The sequence below is a fragment of the Maniola hyperantus genome, chromosome 5 (genome assembly GCF_902806685.2).
Source record: "Maniola hyperantus chromosome 5, iAphHyp1.2, whole genome shotgun sequence".
In the NCBI taxonomy this organism is placed as follows: domain Eukaryota; kingdom Metazoa; phylum Arthropoda; class Insecta; order Lepidoptera; family Nymphalidae; genus Maniola; species Maniola hyperantus.
This window is the reverse complement of record NC_048540.1, coordinates 5,636,056-5,653,979: the sequence shown is the minus strand read 5'-3', so window position 1 is coordinate 5,653,979 and position 17,924 is coordinate 5,636,056.

Sequence of the window (17,924 nt, the reverse complement as noted above, 5' to 3'; positions counted from 1 at the left end):
AGTGCTCCAGAAACCCAGGTTGTGAGGGTGGAATTGATTGCGGTGGCGTGCGGTGCGGTTATTTTATATATGCACTTATTTAAATAAGGTAAACATAACTCGATAACAATCAATCTTATTATAAGATATAGTGCTTATATGTACCTATACTGCATCTCGCTTGTAGAGGTTATAGAAACAACAATGTTGCAAAAATCATGCGAAGGATAAATTTAAAACTAGTTTCATACTATTAATATTAATACCATTATAATAAGGTGTGCATAACACGGGAAGCTTTATAAAGCAAACAAGATTTAATGTTGTATAGAAGCAGGCGTTACTTTGCGGAAGTCCATGATAATATGCAATGAACCAAAAACTTAATTTGCTGTAATCCGCTGAATGTACAATTGCAAAGTGCATTGTAAGGTCTACATCTCCTGAGGATGCTCCGGTGTCGGGGCGAAACGTGCGTCGAGTGTGTTTTTTGATTTGGCTGGTGCGCGTGATGGTGGTGCGTATTGTTTGCGAGTGGCTGCTTTTCCTGCATGGTTAGCAAAATTAGCAAGTTTTTGGTTCATTGCATAAGATTCAATGTTTCATGTAATAAAGGAAAAATGGAATTATTGCTAGATAAATAGTGCTTGTAGTTAATGTAGCATAGCTCGTAGACGGAGAAAAAATATTGTTCTTAATTGTACCACACAGTACTTATACTTTATTGCATACATCATAAAACGTAGGCGCATTGGTGGTTCCTCTGGTACCTACTGCAAATGTTCATGGGCGGCGGTAATCACTTATCATCAGGTGACCCGTCTGATCGTTTGCTCGCCATTTTTATTAAAAGAAAATTAATATACCTACATATACAAATATTAATGCTGCATTAATTCACGGGGTTGCCACGATAGGTACCTACTATCTGGCAGTGCATGACGTGATTTCTAATACTGTTCCGAAGAAACCGAAAAACAAATTAGACTTTATACTTTGACGTAAGACTTTTTACAACTTTATTATCTGTTATGTTCAATTTAAATCATGATTTAAACTTCATAGTCGCTGATCGCATGTGCTGGTGGCACAGGGAGGAACAATACACAGCGCAGAGGAACTTGCAGCTTTTATAAAATAACGAAGGTCGGGCACGCGCTGGCTCTCTCTCTCTCTCTATATAAATAATAATCTAACATTCAACATATTTTTTCTGATTTTCAAAGATATTTTAATACGAAGACGTCTCATAAATATTTTACCATGTTCAATTCATATTTTAGCCAAAAACCTAGTAGGTATTTAATTTTATACTAAACATATCATATTATGTACTTTCATTCTAATTTGGTAATTCAAATTCAAATTATTATTTTTCAAAGTATGATACACTTTTTGAAACTAAAATAAGTAAATTAATAGAGGTGATAATATTGTTAACGTAAACTTAAAACAGCTAAGCAGAAGCAGAACTTTTCTAAGTCTGGGACCAACCAATATAATAATTATATAATTATAGATAAAATACTTTTAACAAAAACAAAAGTTAGTAGATAAAACACCAGACTAATAAAATCATACCTGCCTATTACGTTTAGATATATAGGTACAATAAACCCGTAACAAAAAGTTGCTGTAAATATTAGGCACCCACGGTTTTCGTCTATCATTATTTTATTTGATAAAGTTCTAAGATCCAAATTTTCGAGCGATTGATTGCTAGGTACAAATAGCTACATAAATTGGCTGCATTATTTTTAACGTGTACTTGATTTTAGGGTATAATTGAGTTATTTTGCAGTTATGATTGATGTTATACCTACCTATGCCTACTGTACCTACCTATTTAGGCGCATTTGGAGCTTTAGTTTTAAGTTTACGTAATTAATTATCACCATTATAATATCATCCTACAAATTCAGCAACTGACTATCAATAAGTGTACAACAGTACCTACCTACTATTTTTTTTTCAGATACAAGTAAGCCCTTGACTGCAATCTCACCTGATTGTAAGTGATGATGCAGTCTAAGATGGAAGCGGGATAACCTGAGAGGGGTATGGCAGTTTTTTCACTAAACCCACACTCCTTTGGTTTCTACACGGCATCGTACCGGAACGCTAAATTGCTTGGCGGCACGGCTTTGCCGACCAGACCAGACCAGAAATTTATAAATTATAAAATTCCAAACCCCTGCCAGGAATCGAACCCGGGACCTCCCACTAACAAGACAACAGCGCTTACCACTGCGCCAGGGAAGTTGGCAGTCGGAGGAGGAAATTATTTTGATTTGATTGATTTGTAGGTAAATCAATTTGTAGGGGTTTTATGGTACTTGAAGTAGTTTCGTAACACTGATGCTGCTGATCTGTTTCGCCATGAGCATCAGTAAATGCAAGCATATCTACAGTGTTGTAAAGATCGTGAGTTATTACGAGCTATTGGTATAATCGCGGGGGAAAATACTCGCTTTGTGTACCCATTATTGGTCATGATCCTAGAACGTGGTAATTGAAGGATCTCTTTTGTTACTGCACTGTATGTTACAGGAACTTGGGTTTAAAATACTACCTTTTACTGCAGACGTTACCAATCTAAAAAATAATTTTATACTTATTCTTTTAGAAAAATAGGTGTTTCAGAAAAAATGCTTTCATATTTTAGTATAAATTTCGATATTTAAATTTATGTAAGTAACTGAAGGCAGGTCAGATTACTAATTATAATTATTAATCTAAATGTATAAATGAAAAAGCTGACTGACTGACTGAACTATCAACGTACAGCTCAAACGACGGATCGGGCTGAAATTTGCTGTGCAGATAGCTATTAAGACGTAGACATCCGCTGAGAAAGTGAGAAAGAGAAGTGTAAAATAGGGGTTTGAAATTTGTGTAATCGTGGGTATAAGCTAGTTATTTATAGAACTTTTACTTGTTCGATAAATATTTAGTACTTCAAAATCACCGTATATTTGATCTCGAAAATCGATTTTAAATCCGATAATCAGTTTTTATGTGTCGTTATCACTACTGCACCTTCCATTTTCTATAAATTTACAAGCATAATATGATAATTTTGTGGCTGCTTAAAATTTGTAGCGAGCATATTGCGTATAAGAATCTGCAACATTGTAAGGTGTTGAACTATTATATTTCTATTTAGAATACTAGGTCAATAGGCATCTTCTAAGTAAGCAAGCACATTCCATAATTTATAATATAAGGCCTGTCTCACTTGGGCATTATGGCGGCGCCACCAGTCGCGCTACCATGGTGTCTAAAGCAATCAAACGCGAAATACCATAGCAGACGCCAGGATCATCTGTTTCAAAATGGACGTCGAAGAACATAATTATTTTGACAATGAGATTACCAACCAAGGAACATATTATTATATACTTTACTTTTCGACCAAAGACATTACAATGAGATCAATCACTTCACATCAACAGTTTACAAGTGCGAAGGACATCGTCACGCACGAGCAGTGTACTGGCAACGATTTGGTAGCACAACTAGTGGTTGCGCCACCAGCGGGTAATCCTGAACCACCACCAAATTGGTTGCGCAACCAGCGGACACCAAGTGAGGTGCCCTCTATAGAGCTGTATAGTGTATACCTACATTTCGGTGGTAGCGTGACTGGTTGCGCCGCCACTGCACGGGTGTCCTAGTGATATAGTGCCCTAGCAATAAGTATATGTCAGCCTACCAATCCGACCTAAATACGTTCAACGCCGTACATGAAACTTTTCGATAGCGCACCATAAAACACAGTCCTCCACTTTCCTCATCTAACGCTTTCCGTCACCTTCTTGAGGTCATCTGTCTCGCTGAAGGTCGTTCTATACAGCACTTACCGGTAATATGCCCGGCCATCATTTCAGCTGCCCAAACTGTACAGAGTTATACAACGAAGAAGAAGAAGAAGACAATGTATAAGTACATATAAAAGGAAAAGCTGACTGATCTATCAACGCACATCTACTACTGGAAATTTGGCATGCAGATAGCTATTATAACGTAGTAAGATAAGAGAGGATTTTTGAAAATTCGACTGCCGGGGTTTAAAAGTGTAGTCCACGCGGACGAAATCGCGGGGATAAGCTAGTAAGACAATAAAATAGAAGAAATTTTTATACAAACAGTACAATTTTATTTCGTATTCTATTAATGTAAATTATTATTAGAGCAGGATATTAAATATTCATTACCTTAATGTCAGGGTCCAAAAGCAAACATCGGCCTCACAAAAATTGCAATCGATCATCAATGCATTATAATTTATAGCTCTCTTGTAATAATATTCTTTATCCTTAACAGTCCTCCTCATTTAATGTAAAACCCTTCTCATTCTGAGAGGAGACCCGTGTTCAGTAGTGGGAGGGCGATGGGTTGATCAGGGTGAATAGTAGGGGTTCATAATTAAAACATTTCATAGTAGGTACGCTGTAATCCCTCCCACGCTAAGCTAAAATCAGGGTAGTATTTAAAAACATTATAAGTACGCTGTATATGAAAAATCCCATTGTAACTAAGAAGAATGATAGTTTTGAGTGCTGGAAGAGTTTCCATATACGTGGCGGTGTCTCGAGCTCCATTCAATTTCATGTAGTTCATACTGTATCTGACGTTCTGTTGTGTTGCTACCGTCACACCTCGCGCACGTGACTATGACTATATGCCTAGATATCTATCACAGTTTCAGGTTTTAAGGTCTACAGACTGCAGCAGCGCACGATCCTTAGGCGCCTATTAATGAAAGGTTTCCTGCCCTCAGCTAATTCTTACTTTATACCAAGGTCACTATCATCAGTATGTTACCTAATAAGGTAATAAATAACACAGACGCTAAACTTTTTGTAACAACTCTGTATTTGCTTATCGTAATTATGCGCAACATTTTAAGTGCTCTTTCAGAATAAGTAGTGTGATGTCCGTGGTACAAAAAGTCGCGCTGAAGGCCGACCGCCGCAAATTGAGGAGATAATATGCAAATATTCTACTTCAGCGCCATCTGATCATAAATCAGCTATAAAATGTAGCTAGAATATTAGCACGTGTAGTCATTTACTAATTGTATCATTAGGCCACTGAAATATGACTTATCGACAGCAAGACAAATGCTAGGTACTGTCTATAACTTGAACAGATGCTTGCTGCTTATGTTATGTTTGCTGGATAGTTAAAGGCCTGCGAAAGAAGCTGACAGTCACTCAGCGGGCAATGGAATAGAGTTTTGCCGTAGCACAAGTGATTGAATCCAAAATGAGGAGATCCGTAGAAAAAGCAGAGTAACCGACATAGCTCAACAAGTTGCAGAACTGAAATAGCAATGTATCTATGCTTAGCTCAAAGAACTTTAGAGTCCCGAGGTGCTGAAATGGTGACCCGCGCTGAAGACTTCCATTTCATATGAAGGACCACGATGACGACAATGACGAACCAAATTCTAATAACTACAGGTAAGTATTTATTTTTTATATTTGTATATTTATTTTTTATTCTTCGGCATGTTAGTATAGTAGGTACCTGCAAAACATATAAAAATAAATCTAGTTAACGAAAAGAAATATTATAAGTGTGGTATTTAATTCGTTAAGTACCTACCAAGTCATAAAAAAGTGATAATAATTTAGACCAGTACTTGTCTAAATCTACCTTTGAAAGGTCCTTACCTTTTGAATCGCATATGCAATCTGAAGCATGCTTCATCAGAGTTTTGATATAAACCTGGCGATAACAATTTAATGTGTTAGACCTTAAAATGTAACGCGTACATAATATCAACGATATCATTATGTCACTGAAATATGTTTGCACATTTTAGCTCTACGCCCAAGCTTTGCATAGCCGTGTAAAAAACATAAACCACGTGCGAGAAGGACACCTCACACTAAAGGCTACGCACCTTAAAAGGTCACAGAATTATTAACACGATATCATGTCCTCCGATTATAATATTGCTCCAAATTTTTCGTAAGTCCGTTTAGTCGCACGGTAGCGCGCTCCGGACGTTGTCGACCAAAAAGGGGTAATGGGTTTAATAAAAACTTCCATGTACCCCTTCCAAGTAAGCCCGCTTTCATTTTAGACTGCATCATCAGTTACCATCAGGTGAGGTTGCAGTTAAAGGCTTGATAAAAATTGGAGAATATGCCACAGAGAGAGAGAGGGACCATGCAGAATGCAGATCTTATACATTTATATTTTTTTGACATCGAATCGTCCTTAGAGATTTTTCAAAATAAACATTAGGTAGGTAGTTCCCTCCCACTTCAATTGTCTCTACCTGAATCAGTCTGGCGGTTTTTTTTCTGAATAGGAGGTCTCAATTGTCGCAGATGTGATAGCGACGTTATTTCGAAGGTAACAAAATAAAGTTCAGTTACCTACTCAACGTTTACTTTGAAATGTCATCGAATCTACTTTTTGTCCCTGCTAACAAGTTTGAGACCAAGAAGATAAGGTTAAATTTTTTTTACTTAAGATAATTGAAGTTGGTTTTATTATGAATTTTGTTATCATTAATCCTTCCTGTTTTGTTACTTCATCTACTCAATATAAATTCCTTAACATTTAAATTAGTTACGGGCACGCTATGCGTTTCATAATGATGACACGGCAAAGATTTACAATTTTTCTGGCACTGTCCTTTAGGAAGTAGAGGACTGAGAACAATATTTTTCAAAGTAGGTACTTATAGTACGCGACAGTTCGAGATAGCAATCGGGGAGGGGCGCTCCGTACACCCATACAGCCCCCGCGCTAACCCGGTGCGGTCGAGCACGAGTGAGTGAGTTAAAAAAAATATCTGTTATACTGTTTTTTTGTTAAAATAATAAGCTACCGAATATTTTAAAACACTGTAATTATGCATTGTGATTCTTTATTATACTGTACTTATTTAAATAATGTTCCCATTCAAAAGTGGTATATGGTGGTAGCAGAAGTCGGTTATTAAATATAACATTTACTCCAACAATAGTAAAGCCTTACCAATTTGTTTCAGTATAAAGGCCAGTGCAGACCGAACGCACCAAGTGACGCTGAGTGAAATCAAGGTGCGATGAGTAACGACAGAGAACTATGGTGACGGCGAGAAGAGCCGCAGCGTGGCGAATAGCGGCGAGTACCTACCTAGAGACGCAGTGCGCCAAATAGCAGCTAACAACTGGTTAATTATTACGGGCGAGAATCAGTTGACTGCTTGCATTCTGTGCGTCTTCGATCCGCGTGGTGTACCGCTGCGAACCACGCACCTCGTGAGGACCCAGAACAGCGCGATCATTTTTACTACAACAATTTCAACCATATGCGAAAGTAAATAAACTGAGTTTAAGTAGATGAAAAAAGAAGCTGCATATCGGTGCTACTCCACTCCATCAGTAAGCGTTGCGCCTATGTCTATGATTACCTACTTTACATAATATTATAAATAGGATCGCATACGTCTGCTAGAGCCACAAGAGGCGCATTGAACTGTGCCTCAGTGCTTACTTACTAAAATTTGTATTTGAAATCTGTTAATTGTTAAATGGGTAGTCCAAATCCCACCCATAATAATACACTATTGTACACCTACTAGTAGTACAAACTTTACGCTTAGGTGGAGGGAAAAGGGAATGATTAATACGGCTACTTAATAAATTTTTTTCTAAACTCTAGTTAGGTCAGCAGGATAGAATGCGTCGCAAAAATACTTGAACAAAAATCAAGTCAACAGCCTTTCATTGCAATGGAATCTATTCAATCAATGCGGACAATTTGTTAACACATAGTTTTATTATGAGTGCGTTTCTTGCACCTATTACGGCTCTGGCGGCGTTTGCGCCGCTGCTGGCAGGTTGTCTAGTATGCAATCATCTTAACAATGAAGCTGTTAAATTATAAGCGAGATTATGATGATATACCCCTAATCAATTCGACTGACTATCGAGCTCAGGGTCGGAAGACACACGAATAAATTCTTCAGTTAAATCTTTATCAATCTTCAAGAACTATAAATTGCGCTTTGAATATTATATTTTTCTTACCACGATGGAACGGAGACGGTAGATATATTATGCCCGGTTTTTAAGAATACCGTGGGAACTCTTTGAAATTCTGAAAGCTTATGTCCATCTTCGAGATACAAGCTATTTCTGTACCATAATAGACGATGCTTTCAACTTTACCCACGTGGATTTAGGTTTTCAAAAATCCTGTGAGAACTCTTTGATTTTCGGAGACAAAAAGTTACCAATGTCCTTCACCGAGAAGTAAACTTATTCTCTGTACCTACCCGCAAAAATCGGTTCAGAGGCAAGACTGAGAAACGGCCCATACACTTTCTGATTTTAATATTAGTATGGATGTGAAGATATTTCACATTGTTCAGGCTTGCATTTTGAAGTAATAAATAAAATAGCTAATAGAGTAATAGCTTTTTATATCAACTGAAAGCTCTGATGGTATCTAAGTAATTGTGAGCACTTGATTTAAAAGCAGATGTAATCCAGTGCTATAATAGTTCTTTCTTTCTTACATAACAAAATCTAGACCTGTATCAAAAGAGCTATAATTTCTTACAAATGATACAAGAAAACAAAACTAAAAATGATAACAAGGGAACTTTTTACGAAATGAAAACTTTAAATAGGTACATAAAGACTTTATACAATGTATCAGGATGTTGAATTATAATGAAAGTAAACTGTTCAAAATAATAAGAAGAATGAGTTTTTCCGTCCATATTTATGGAATAGGTAAAAACAAGTTACAGGTTGAGTAAAAAGTTCTTTATCTAAATAAAACAGGTTCACAATATGGGCCAGTTTCACCATAGAAAATTATCGTTAACATTAAACTTACCTATTAGAAAACAAGCAGTGTTTTGTGCGTTCACAGTTTTTACCTCCATACTAATTAAAGTTATGTGCCAAATTTTGGTAAAAAAAATAGAAAGATTTTTATTCAAATTAAGTTCAACAAGTGCTTTGGTCAAATGAGTCTATCTCTGGTTTGGAGTGAGTACCAGACAGAAACTCGGCGGTTGCTCTTTTCAAATATTCAATTTATAATATTATGCCCCATAATACTTATAAGTAACTAGATGACTCCTGCAACTTCATACGCATGGATTTAGATGATTTAAATCCCGTAGGCAATTTTTGTGTTTCCGGGATAAAAAGTAGCCATAGTATCCGCCTCCAGGATGTAAGTCGTATCCAAAGAACGCAAGTACTCGTGAAAATCGGTAAAACGGATGGGCCGTGAAAAGCTAGCAGACAGACAGAAAGACACACTTTCGCATTTATAATATTAATATGGATTTTAATTCCGCCTATTTAAATAACCCTGACAATTACAACCCAAGTGCTGTTTTTTTGGTGGTCTGTAAATTACTAACCGCTGTTAGTGCAACTGGCCATAAGAGTCGTCTGCCTTTGAAGCCTCAGGGTCGGAAGACACACGAACACGAGAATGCTCTATTTCATGACCTCTCAGTCTCAATAGAGGCTTTCAATTATAAGATCTATGCTTTGAAGAACAAATTAACTTTATTCCTGACTAGCGAATTCCCGCGAATTTGTCTGCGTTGATTTCAGTTTTTATTAGACCTCGTCGCTTAGAGTTCATCCGAATCCTTTACAAGTGAAGAGAACCTTTGAGAGCATTATGGAGAACTCTCAGGCATAACTTGCCCTACTTGTACCCTATTACTAAGCCTCCGCTGTCCGTCCGTCCACCCATCTGTCTATCAGCGGGCTTATCTTTTGAAACGCAAGAGGCAGAGTTGAGATGTTTTACAGATTGTGTATTTTTATTGCTGCTCTAACAACAAATAATAAAGACTACAGAATGGCTGCCATAAAAATTAAAAAAAATTAAAGTGTTAATTATTTCTTGTGCGATGGTACGGAACCCTGCGTGTGCAAGTCCGACTCGCACTTGACCGATTTTTTAATATCTAGATCAAATCTAGACGATATCCTCCCGTGGTCGCGGGACTTTGTCCGCGTGGATTTAGTTTTTAAAACTCCCGTGAGATCTTTCTGTTTTCCCCGGATAAAAAGTAGTCGGTGTAATTTTTTATGTACCTACCTATTTATAGAATAGCATAGAATAGAATGTTTATGAATAGTCAGGTAGTTTTAATTTACCACTGGTTTGGAATGCCGTTCCTACCGAGAAGAACCAGCAAGAAACATAGACTAGCATTTACCTACTTACTCTACGAGTATATTAGTCATAATATTACACAAATAAATTTTATTGTTGAAAAGGTCAAGACTTATCATACTTAAGTGTGAGATGAGGATTAAGTATATTATATTTTTAATAAAATTAGATCTTATCTTCCGGCGTGTGAGATTAACTCCTGAAAACCTTAGTAAAATTTTTAGATACTTAATAACGATTTTTGTATCCCTGACCAGCCCACCCAGGTTGGCGAGGACTTGGGGGAGTGTTGCTGGGGAGCCAATGTAGGCATCCCGTTGGAAAGATATACCGCTGCATTTGAGCAGTACGCGTTCCAGCGTCTCGTCACTCTCCATGCATGCTCCATAGAGGGATGTCGATGATACCTAGAATGGAGAGGTGCTTGAGCCTACGGCGGTCACATATGTTTCTTTCAGTTTAGTTGTAGTAGTTTCTTAGTAAGATGTTGGCTGGAACTGAGTACAACCTCCTTTTTTTAATGCTAAATTAATGCTGAGCTGGGGCCATTTCATCTTGTGCCAAGTGGGTGCAAGAACTCATTTTAGATTAAATTAATTATTAAGTACTTCCTATTATCTACTAACTACTATCTACTAACCATTAATTTTAAGTTTGTTTGTACCTTAGGCATAAGATGAATAAACCAGTTTTCTTTCTTTCTTTCTTTTATATTATTTTATTGTTTAAAGAAAATAAGCCATGATATCAAACTGTGCTTAAACCTAAATAAATATGAATCCGTGACCCGGACTTACGATCACGTAATGAATAAATTAAAATCACAACAACTTAACTGAAGCCTAATGGCAAAGAGTTATTTGATTCACCTGGACATCCTATTCAGCATCCTTTATGATGGCCTCCTCCTATAAAATGCATATAGAATATAAAAGTAACGAGATCCGTAATTATATCAAAACACTAAGATGTATTTCATAAAGATAAAGCCTTTAGAAGCTTTAAAAATCGCAAAATTACTAGACGAGGCGCAAACAAAGATTTTCAGTAAAGCACTCGGAGACGTCGCGCGTCGCTTAGGTATCGAGGGCGTATCCGAATTTAAAATTTGGTATGAAAAATTTGCCGCATAGGCTTTTCTCAGCTACAACGTGCGATCAGCATAAGTCCAATTTTTATTTTTATAAATAAATGCTTGAATTAAAGGTTTTAAACAACCCCAACCAACCCATACCTAATATTATAAATGCGAAAACATGTATGTCTGTCTGTTACTATTTCATGGCCCACTCGGTTTATCAATTTTTAGGGGTATAGAGATAGCTTGTAACATCCCGAAGACGAACATGCAATTTTTATCCCGAAAATTGAGGAATTTCCACGGAATTAAAAAAAAACTTGAATGAAGAGATGGATATTATTTAGTTTAATAAAAACATAATATATGACGTCATATTGGAACTTTTAAAACTAACAAATCTTGTTCAAGTTATTTTTCTCTCGATTAAAGAGAATCAACAATTGTTTCAAGTACCTACCTACAATTGATATTGTTATGGATAAGTTTTAAACCACTCCCTTTTACATTTGCATTATTTACGATGCACTTAATTAGTAAACAACTTTGTAATGACAAGTGGTGGCAATAACTGGCGTCGTTATACGCTAATCGAGTTCCATTCCATACGAGTTTCAGTAAACGACATAATATGCGTAATATATCCAATTATAGTAAGGCTATATGGAGAGCTGAGCTTTAAGTTATAGAGACGACATCGAGTTTTTATTCATTATCGGACTGCCGCGGCCGCACGTCACGGTTATTTGTTGCAGACATAAGACCCGATTATTGTTTTTTACATCGTATCCTTTGATGAATTTGATTATAAGATAAGTTTAGGGACGTAAGTGTCCGTGAAGCTTTCCCCTCTACCATGATTTAGGGTATATTTTGTTATTTTGGCGTTTGTACTTTAACGCTATCTGATTATGGTAAGTCTTAAATGCAGTTTTTAAAAACACTTTCACACTTTATTTTTTCTGTAAATTAAATAATGTCGTACCTAGCTTTTTAAGTCTGATTTTACTTATGACTGCGTATTGTATCACAAACATGGCATACTTTATCTCAGGTCTTCGACACAACGCACTATAGCAATGTGTTCAATATGGTATAAGAATGTATGCATTTACACTGCTTCACAGAGTGACAATAAAATATTTTTTCGTGGAAAACTTTCAATAGATTAAAAATAAATGTCAAATGAGCTTAGGGCAATCATTGTGTTGAACACTGAGTCAGCGAATCACCCTGCAGGTCTTCCAAGCTTAAGTTTAGAAGTTCATTGACATAGAGACGGCAGAAGAGAATAATTTTTTTTTTAAATATCTTCAATTATAATTCAATGATTCGTAGTTTCGTTAAAGACAAACTGATAATATTATGTCTAGTGATACGATCGGTACATGCCACATTTCTTCTACATATACTTACATAGTCACAGTAATTTATACTGGAGTTCTGTATGCCTAAACATGTCATTCTTCACTTAATACCTAAGTATTCTAAGCTTACTCTTCATTCACGTGCCCCCACATTGTCTTACCGCAAAAATGTCTTGACGCATATCTACATCCGCCATAACTGTCGCGTCGGAAGCGTTGGTTTTAAAAGTCAAGGGCATCTTTTTTATTCTGGACCAATGTTAACTTGTGTTATTTAAATATCATGACAGACATAGCGACGATGTTGAGACGCCTTTCGAAAGGCATTTTTTTCCAGAAGGACATTGTACATCGTTAAAAACATTTATGTTCGTATTGCATGCTGAAATAAATAGTTGTAGGCAATTAATTTTCCGATATTACAAGCTTTTACATTTTTAACGGGAAAAAGATACCTGCCACTATCAATAATAGTAACACGTCATCATCATCATCATGATCAACCCATCGCCGGCTCACTGCAGAGCACGGGTCTTCTCTCAGAGTGAGAAGGGTTTGGCCATAGTCTACCACGCTGGCCATGTGCGGATTGGTAGACTTCACACACCTTTGAGAACATTATGGAGAACTCTCAGGCATGCAGGTTTCCTCACGATGTTTTCCTTCTCCGTTGAAGCAAGCACTGGCCAGCGTGGTAGACTATGGCCAAACCACTTCTCATTCTGAGAGGGACCCATGCTTTGTATACGGCGATGGGTCGGTCATGATGATACGCAGATAGCTATTATGACGTAGAAATCCACTAAGAAAGGCTTTTGAAAATTCAACCTCTAAGGGGGTTTGAAATTAGTGTAGTCCACGCGGACGAATTCACGAACTCACATTTCAAGCTAGTTGTTCTAAGGCTAAGGCCATCTAATACAGATTATAGTAAAAAAGCATTAGCTAAAACCGTTTGAAAACTTTAAAGTAATGCTCCTTAAACAGCAAAATAATAACAATATAATTACTGTATCAGTACTCGATCGACGGTATCGCCATAATTGCATCTGAACTTGGGTAGTTCCGCGCTATTACTGGATATTATTATCGGAAATCAGAAAGTATTACACTTACCGAGGAAATATACTACTATTCTGCCCATCACTAAATTACAACCTGTAATTTCAACTAATTGAACTTTTCTTTGCTCTAATTAGCTTGCACATATACTTTGAGTACTACTTATTTATAGGTATCACACTATCTAAAAATGATTTTGACGAGAAAAAATTTCAGTCCGAGAATATTTATTGTAGGTACGTGCCTATTATGGCGTAGAGACTTACTCTTACCCTACAATAACGTCAAAAATATTTAAGATTTCCCGAACAATCTGTTTTTTTTTTTCAAAAAGACCACTTGTATATTCTGTAATAAAATAGTTGTAAGATGTTATTGTAATGTTTCGCTGCAGTTTAACAATACAATTACAATTCGTAAAGGTCTATCCTACGGAACGTAATATAATAAATCTTACCGTAAAATTGGTTACAGTAAGTATTGCTTTTACAAATAGGTATGTTATGTAGAAACTCTTACAAAATGCCAAAGTGGTAACCAAAATATTATAACGCAAACTTATCTAACTTGTTAAGAAAACAAATTACACACGGTTAACTAAAAATTATTACCAAACGTACACTAAACCATTTAATACGGTAGCTGTTAACATTTACCTAACCACTTACTATTTAATTTTTCGTTATGGTATGTGTTGTGTTGTGATGTAGGTATAGTGAATTCAATATTAACTGGCGTGTTTCCACTTGAGACCGTCATTAGCAATAACAATAGCATTACATTCGACATGCCACGTAAACAATAGGGGTAACAAACCAAACACTCATAGAGCCCATTAATGTTTAAAGGAGCCGTTTCAACCTTATATATTTTGTTGCAAACCAACCAGTGTTGATAATTTTGAATTCACCCACCACGACTTAATCCTATTGTTATTGCTAATGATGGCCTCAAGTGGAAACACGCCGGTTAATATTGAATGCACTTATACCTGGAAGAAAATTATCCAAAAAATTGGTTTCTTTAATGCGATGTACCTAATTTACTGCTCAGAGTCACTCAGATAAAGAGAGCTATGCTTTCAGTTTCTCTGCGAGAACAAATCAGAAATGGGAAAGTAGGACAACCAGAGTAACCGACATAGCTAAACGGGTTGCGAAATTGAAATAGCAATGGGCAGGGTACATAGTTTAAAAAACCGATAAACGTTGGGGTCCCAAAGTCCTAGAATGGCGACCTCACACCGGAAAACGCAGCGTGGAAGTCTTACACTAGGTAGAAACGCTGGATTCAGGCACTATTCACCTACAAGAGACCTATGTCCAGCAGTGAACTTCTTTTGGCTGATGACCGGTTTACTGAAAAAGGAAGAAGTATTGGACTTCTTTCAGCTTTGAACTTTGTAAGAAACTCCTTAATTAAATTAAATAATATGGTAATTTTTTTTTTATATTACAATAAAACTTAAAGCTAGCCGTATCTAATTACTATATAAATCATGACCGCGTGGAATGGTGCCAAGAATACTGGCTGCATTTCCACGCTGGACAGCCAGGCTGATCCGTTGCGCAAAAAATGAGCCAGCCCTTCTTTCACCAGATGAGGCTAATAATCGCGGTGAAATATCTCGTAAAAAAATTTTAGCACTAAGACTCCATGGCCCCAGAGTCTCCACGGCAAACGGCACAAAAATGTAACTCTCTATACTTGCGCCGCTTGCCGTTTTCAGCTGTTTCTGCTGCGGCTCCCGGTCTTGATGCTGTCTTCCTGATATGACACGGGGCCAATGTGTCAACGCAAGTTGCGTCCCACATTAGCGCCCGTCCCCGTTCCCAGGGAACCAGCGTCAATCCATCAGGTCTCTTGCCATCATCCCGACTAATTCCTGCCGGCTCAATGAGCGCAGCAATATTTATGGTGGCAAGAGCTCTTTTAATTGTATCGTTAAGAGAGAGAGTTATGGTAAAATATAAAACTTCGCCGGTTTTCTCCTGTTTCGAATTAGTCGAATTTATACAAAGATAAAGCACCGCGTAAAAGCTAGTGAACTAAAAACGTTTTAAGGATGTGTGTAATAATTTGTTTGCAATAAGAGTAACATAACTGAAAGTCAATATCAAACAACGCTGTAGGTAAATATCTAGTAAATATTACATTCTTGCTCCGAGAGAGAGGTATAGTTAATTAATGAAAGCTCAGAAATAGTATTTCGTCAGAAGTGAGTGACGAATTGCAAGTTGCAACTGATGTCACAGTAGTAGGTTACGTGTCGAAAAGGTCTAACGGTTCTCATACTTTTTTTAATGTCACTCCACAGTCGACCAGTAGATAATGCCAGAGGGGGATCAATGTCGACTCCTTCACAACAATTTACAATGATGCAAGTGTTTTTTAGGGTTCTGTAGCCAAGTGGCAAAAAACGGAACCCTAATGGATTCGTCATGTCTGTCTGTCTGTCTGTCCGTTCGTATGTCACAGCCACTTTTTTCCGAAACTATAAGAACTATGCTGTTGAAACTTGGTAAGTAGATGTATTCTGTGAACCGCATTAAGATTTTCACACAAAAATAGAAAAAAAAACATTAAATTTTGGGGGTTCCCATACTTACTTAGAACTGAAACTTAAATTGTTTTTTATCAAACTCATACGTGTGGGGTATCTATGGATAGGTCTTCAAAAATTATATTGAGGTTTCTAATAAAAAAAAATTCTAAACTGAATAGTTTGCGCGAGAGACAATCCAAAGTGGTAAAATGTGTGTGTCCTGTAACTTCTAAAATAAAAGAATGATCAAATTTAAAAAAATGATGTACATAACCATGCAAACTTCCACAAAAATTGGTTTGAACGAGATCTAGTAAGTAGTTTTTTTTAATACGTCATAAATCGTAAACCGCAATTTGCTGCTACGGAACCCTGCAGGACGCGTTTTACCTGTCCTACAGAATTCCAAGAACGCTCGATCTATGAATTTAGCTAAGACATACAAATATTTATAAGACTACTTCGGAACGTATTTTCACGGATTCGGATCGGATTTGCGTAATCGCCCTATTATTATTATTTATTATTAGTTAATTATTTATTTATTTTACATCGTATTGGAATGGCAGTGCCACTTACACTAACCCCTATAGCTTTGCAATCATAGGATTTTAAAGCTATAAGAAGACTTTTATGTTTAGTTCACATTTTCATTATTTTAAGCATCGAGTGACAAAATTGTTTGATATGAGTGTCGGTAGCCCCGTTTCTCCAAAAAGCTGGTGCTATGCTATTTTAGAGTAGTCTGGTAAAAATATTCTGATTAGAAATTTTTATCGAATTAGGCTTTGAAACTTATCGTTATTAATGATGAAATCATGTCGATCGGTTGCTCCGTTGCGAAGTGATTGAAGGACAAACCAACAAACAAACACACTTTCGCATTTATAGGATGATACGCCTTTTCGTGTAGTACCTATATATACCTATTGTTTAAATAATAAAATTTTATGGGTGTAGCAAAGTGCTCACAATAGCCGTCAATATAAATATAGTTTCAACATAGATTTACGATTTAATTACTTACTGGCTTTTATCGACTTTATGATCTTCGTGATAATTATGGGCATGATATGGGGCTATAAAGAATTAATGGGTAGTGCACATTCATGAAGACCCAGGCGAGAACAAACCTCTTGAAATCGAGCAAAGTGCCATCACGTCATGTCAGTGTCATACTACATCATCTTCTATTTTTTAATTTTTTATTATATAAAAGGCTAGCTGACTGACTGACTGATCTATCAACGCACAGCTCAAACTACTGGACGGATCGGGCTGAAATTTAGCACGCAGATAGCTATTATGACGTAGACATCCGCTAAGAAAGGATTTTTGTAAAATTCAAACCCTAAGGAGGCCAAATAGGGGTTTGAATCGCCAAGTCGAGCAAACAAAGGCACAATACTGTCTGTTGTGATCCAGAGTCCGTGGGTTGGTCGCACTACGACTGCTCTGTTGCACAATAAGTGTAGGTACAAGAGTCATTTTCGTTTTTTCTTGATAAATTCAATACCACCAGGTGAGATTGCAGTCAAGGGCTGTAAGGGTTGTATCTGAATAAAAAAACCTATCTTTCAGCCTAAGTATGTGTGAGCTTTAAAATAATCTAGTCTATCAATAAACGAAATGTCAGTTATCTGTCAACACTCAAGCAATAGATGATTGTAAAGATAAAGTAACGAGATAGTTTAGGCAACTAATGACGGTTGCTTAAGATGCCTTT